Below are 5,855 nucleotides of genomic sequence, written 5' to 3' on the forward strand. Positions count from 1 at the left end.
TGAATGTATAAGAACTTTATTTAGGAACAGTTATTTATATATGTTAAACCAGGAACTGTTAAACCATATCAGAAATGATTTTTTGTTGTTGCTGGCCTTAATGAAGTTGAAAAAAAATGCAGCAGTTTTTCCTATCTATTTTGACATGGAATTTTTGAAAATAAAACATACCCATTTCACCCTAAAAGTAGCTAGAAAAACACCCTTGATGGTAACAGACTCACTATTTTGCCCTATAAGTATCCCTACTCTTTTCCTCCCATTGCTGCATCCTGGACTCTTTGGGCTATTTCTGACATTAAATTTTGGTTCAGAACCAAAGTCTGGAAGATCATTTAGCTCTATAGAGTTTTTAAGAGTCATGGACATTATAATGTTGTAGTCACATACTCCTCCAATTATTACAACAGAAACAGACCTTCAAATACTAAGCTGTAATGTTAGAAGAGCTTTCCAGACAGAGTAGAGGGACCTGCTGCCATGGTTCCTGCCATGGTGTAAAAGTCAGTGGACTTCTCTGGAAAACTTCATTACAAGAGACATGGAGGACAAATTTCATAGAACCCAAAGAGGTCCAAAGGAACTACTTGAACTGTATTCATTTAACATAGCCCATATATTCCAGGGAACATTATTATGTCAGGTACTTTTAAGGACTAACTTTTTCCAGCATTCAGATGTGGGCATTATATGCCATCTGTTCTGTTTTTCCAGCAGAAGTCACATGGAAATTTAGCATCTTTGTACTGGTAAAACTGCTATGTGGACTTTGGTTAACTTTTTTTTTCAAAAGGCACTATGCCCTGGACTTACGAATAAGGTTGAAAAACTGTTCTTGGCAAAGCAATTTATAAAAGAAACGTAAGTAGGCCTCATCTATCATCCCACAGCAGAACAGAAGGAATCTTTCAAACGAAATAGGAATAGGTATCTTTAGACACCATTCTTGAAGATGGTTTCTGTCTTCTCACATTTCCAGGACTTCCCTTAACTTTGGAAGCACAGTCAGTTTTTGCCTTTTGGATTAGCAGTGCAAGGGTAATGGATTTGCTACTTTCTCATGTTCTTCCCATGCAAATACTGAGGACCCAGGAGTGGCAGACCAACTCAAAATTTGGTGTAGACCAACTCTTGATTTGCTTGGTAATGTATCAGATTGGCTCACATCACATAAGTAACAATGTAGTATATTTTTAAGAATGTTTGTTTACTTGAATGTAACCTTGTTGTTGTTCAGTCATTAAGTCGTGTCCGACTCTTCATGACCCCATGGACCATAGCATGCCAGGCCTTCCTGTCCTCCGCTCTCTCCCGGAGTGTGCTCAAGTTCATATTCATTGCATCGGTGATGCTATCTAGCCATCTCATCCTCTGCCGTCCCCTTCTCCTTTTGCCTTCAACCTTTCCCAGCATCAGGGTCTTTTCCAGGGAGTTTCTCTTCGCATTTGGTGGCCAAAATATTTGAGCTTCAGCTTCAGCATCTATCCTTCCAGTGAGCACTCAGGGTTGATTTCCTTTAGGATGGACTGATTTGACCTCCTTGCAGTCCAGGGGACTCATAAGAGTCTTCTCCAGCACCACAGTTCGAAGGCATCAATTCTTCGGCGCTCAGCCTTCCTTATAGTCCAGCTCTCACAGCCATACATTGCTACTCGGAAAACCATAGCTTTGATTATACGAATCTTTGTCGGCAAGGTGATGTCTCTGCTTCTCACTATGCTGTCTAGGTTTGCCATGCTTTCCTCCCAAGGAGCAAGCATCTTTTAATTTCATGGTTACAGTCACTGTCTGCAGTGATCTTGGAGCACAAGAAAATAAAATCTGTCACTGCTTCCATTTCTTCCCCGTCTATATGCCAGGAAGTGAGGGGGCCAGATGCCATAATCTTCCTTTTTTTAATGTTGAGTTTCAAACCAGCTTTTGCACTCTCCACTTTCACCCTCAACAAGAAGCTGAATAGATCCTCTTTGCTTTCTGCCATTAGGGTGGTATCGTCTGCGTATCGGAGGTTGTTGATAATTCTCCCGGCATTCTCAGTTCCAACCTGTGATTCATCCAACCCGGCGTTTCTCATGATGTACTCTGCATATAAATTAAATAAGCAGGGCGACAATATACAGCCTTGTCGTACTCCTTTCCCAATTTTGAACCAATCGGTTGTTCCATGTCTGGTTCTTACTGTTGCTTCTTGTCCCTCGTACAGGTTTCTCAGGAGACAGGTAAGGTGGTCTGGTACTCCCATCTCTTTAAGAATTCACCACAGTTTGTTGTGATCCACACAATCAAAGGCTTTAGCGTAGTCAATGAAGCAGAAATAGACGTTTTTCTGGAATTCTCTTGCTTTCTCCGTGATCCAGCGAATGTTGGCGATTTGATCTCTAGTTCCTCTGCCTCTTCGAAACCCAGCTTGTACTTCCGGTAGTTCTTGGTTCACATGCTGCTGAAGCCTAGCTTGTAGGATTTTGAGCATAACCTTGCTGGCATGTGAAATGAGCACAATTGTACGGTAGTTTGAACCCTCTTTGGCATTGCCCTTCTTTGGAATTGGAATGTAAACTGACCTTTTCCAGTCTTGTGGCCACTGTTGAGTGTTCCAAATTTGTTGGCATATTGAGTGCAGCACTTTAACAGCATCGTCTTTTAGGATTTTAAATAGCTCAGCTGGAATACTGTCATCTACGCTAGCTTTGTTGTTAGTAATGCTTCCTAAGGCCCACTTGACTTCACTCTCTAGGATGTCTGGCTCAAGTTCAGTGACCGCACTATCATGGCTATCAGGGACATTCAGATCTTTCCTGTATAGTTCTTCTGTGTATTCTTGCCACCTCTTCTTAATCTCATCTGCTTCTGTTAGGTCCCTGCCTTCTTTGTCCTTTATCATGCCCGTCTTTGCACAAAACGTTCCCTTGAGATCTCCGATTTTCTTGAAAAGATCTCTAGTCTTCCCTATTCTATTGTTTTCCTCCATTTCTTTGCATTGTTCATTTAGGAAGGCCTTCTTGTCTCTCCTTGCTATTCTCTGGAACTCTGCATTCAGTTGAATATATCTTCCCCGTTTTCCCTTACTGTTCGCTTCCTTTCTTTCCTCAGCTCCTTGTAAAGCTTCATCAGACAGCCACTTTGCTTTCATGCATTTCTTTTTATTTGGGATGGATTGAGTTGCTGCCTCCTGAACAATGTTACGGACCTCCGTCCATAGTTCCTCAGGCACTCTGTCTATCAGGTCTAATCCCTTAAATCTATTCCTCACCTCCACTGTATATTCCTCAGGGATATGATTTAGGTCATACCTGAAGGGTTTCGTGGTTTTCCCGACGTTCTTCAATGTAACCCGAAATTTCGCAAGAAGCAGCTCATGATCTGAGGCACAGTCAGCTCCAGGTCTTGTTTTTACTGACTGTATAGAGCTTCTCCATCTTTGGCTGCAAAGGACATAATCAATCTGATTTCCATATTGACCATCTGGTGATGTCCATGTGTAGAGTCGTCTCTTGTGCTGTTGGAAAAGAGTGTTTGCTATGATCAGCATGTTCTCTTGGCAAAACTCTATTAGCCTTTGTCCTGCTTCATTTTGTATACCAAGGCCATACTTGCCTGTTATCCCGGTGATTTCTTGACTTCCTCCTTTAGCATTCCAATCCCCTATGACGAAAAAGACATCTTTTTTTGGTGTTAGTTCTAGAAGGTGTGGTAGGTCTTCATAGAACCGATCAACCTCAGCTTCTCCGGCCTCAGTGGTTGGGGCATAGACTTGAATTACTGTGATATTGAATGGTTTGCCTTGTTTGTGAAGAATTGCTTGGAGTGGAGTTTAGGGACATCTGATGTAAAGGAAGATCTATTGAGAGCTTATTTAAGTACCTCTAAGCAATCTCAAGCTACTATTTGAAGTGTGACATTTTATTTCCTTTTGTAAATAATTCCCCTGAATAAGGGCACAATGTTATGGCTGCTAGTCAGCGGCTAGACGGCCATAGGATAGGTTGGTTTCTGGGAACTGACCCCCACCCCCTCCCATGCTGCCTTGTAGGCAGCGCGGATTGGCCCTGTGCTCTGCGCTTCTAAGAGAAGCAAAAATGGGGCGTTCCCAGGGGCGGGCTGGATTGGGGAGGTCGGAAACGCTGGTACGACATATCCTACGTGTTGTCTGGCTGCTGCTTCCCGTGCTCTGAGGTCCCATGGCTAGACAGCCAAAAGCGGCTGTCTAGCCGCGAAAGCCGGGGGGGGGGGCGAGGAGGAGATCCGCTCCTCACCACTCCTCCCACTCTGCACTGGATACGTGGTTGCCCCTGGACTTGGAGGTAACCGTCAATCCAGATAGAATTGCTCCCTAAGACATCTGAAATTTTCTTATTTTGAAAGTTCATCTCTAGTGTTGATGTCAGTCCCATCTCTATGCCACAAGACTAGGCTACGGAAGGTTTTTAGATATAGGGTTATTTTGGTGGCAGCGGTTAAAGGTTTTATAGCTGAGGCAGCATTTGCTAACATTGATGTATATTTGGGAACTTTATTGTCAACTGTGGCAGTGAATTCCATAGACCCAACCCTCAAAGTTTGCAAAAAGAAGAAATAAACATAGGTGGGAGAATCCACATATGTCACAACCTATGTTGTTCTGTCACATGTGGTGGTGGGATAATCTACAGTACTTCCCTCACATGAAGATTTTAAAAGTACATTCATTGACTGCAATAGCATCTAACTAGAATAAGCCTAGAAACACAGGACTCTATAGAATAAAACTGAAACTGTTAAAAATGCACATTATTTTCCCATTTTGTGATATGGTGACTCTAGTCACATGCTGGGACATTGAGCATGACTTGGAGCATCCCTAAATGTCTATCAGTAAAAGATACATTAGATCCATTACCTTAATAAAAAATAGTAGCTGAAAATCTTACACAGAGGATTAAAAACCATTTCCCCCCAATGGCTTCAAAATATTTATTCGTGTCAGAAGCATCACAATTAAACATACTATAACACATAACATTTAAAATATAAAATGTAGAAGTTACAATATATAAAAATTAGACAAATCTTGCCCAGAAACTAGCAACATGAATTGCGTTCTGTCACGCTGTCATAAGGTCCTCATGTGTACATTGGTCAGGGCATAAAGGGCAAGTATACATATGTGTTGTCTGCAAGTCTCCGCAGTCGCATAGGGCAGAGATCACCAGATAACCCCATTTATTCAAAGTGTCCCTAGATCTTGTTACACCTGTACGCGGTCTATTCAATGATTCCCAAACTTCCCAGCTTTCATCGGAACCAGATGCCAGCTCCTCGGCTGGTTCCCTCCAGTGTTGATTCTTTGTAGCTTCAAAATGTCCAGAAAGTGTACATCCCTTGTCTTATGTAGTTCTTGGAAATAATTTTGTGGGAGTAAAGGCCACTTAGCAACATACGAAGACCTTGTCTTAAACATTTATTCATTGTCGGAAAAGAAGATATTTCATAATCCAGAATTTTTCAATTTTCAGAAAAAAGCAAAAAAAGTCCTTGGGAATGGGTTTTTCCCAGGTTTGTCTGCTTGTTTGTTTTTCTGGGCCTTCGCATCTCAGTGTACACCCCCAATTCCTTATTAATTTATACTTATTTCAACTATTACTGGCTCGGTGGCAGCGCACGACCTTAGGCTTGGCTGTTCCCATAAACAGCTGTCACTTTCACTCTGATGTCAAGAGACGGCAAGAGCAACGACAGCAACCCGGAAACCCCGCCTGCGGACAACCCAAACGACGGTCTACCACTTTCGGACCTCTGCGGGCCTAGTGGGCGAGAGCGGGAGACAGCGGTTGGGATGAGCGCCAGCTCGGCTCCGCACATGCGCCGTGAGGGCCGAC

This window comes from Heloderma suspectum, chromosome 3 (assembly GCF_057233095.1).
Source record: "Heloderma suspectum isolate Gila_16-S chromosome 3, 16-S_ref, whole genome shotgun sequence".
Classification (NCBI taxonomy): Eukaryota; Metazoa; Chordata; class Lepidosauria; order Squamata; family Helodermatidae; genus Heloderma; species Heloderma suspectum.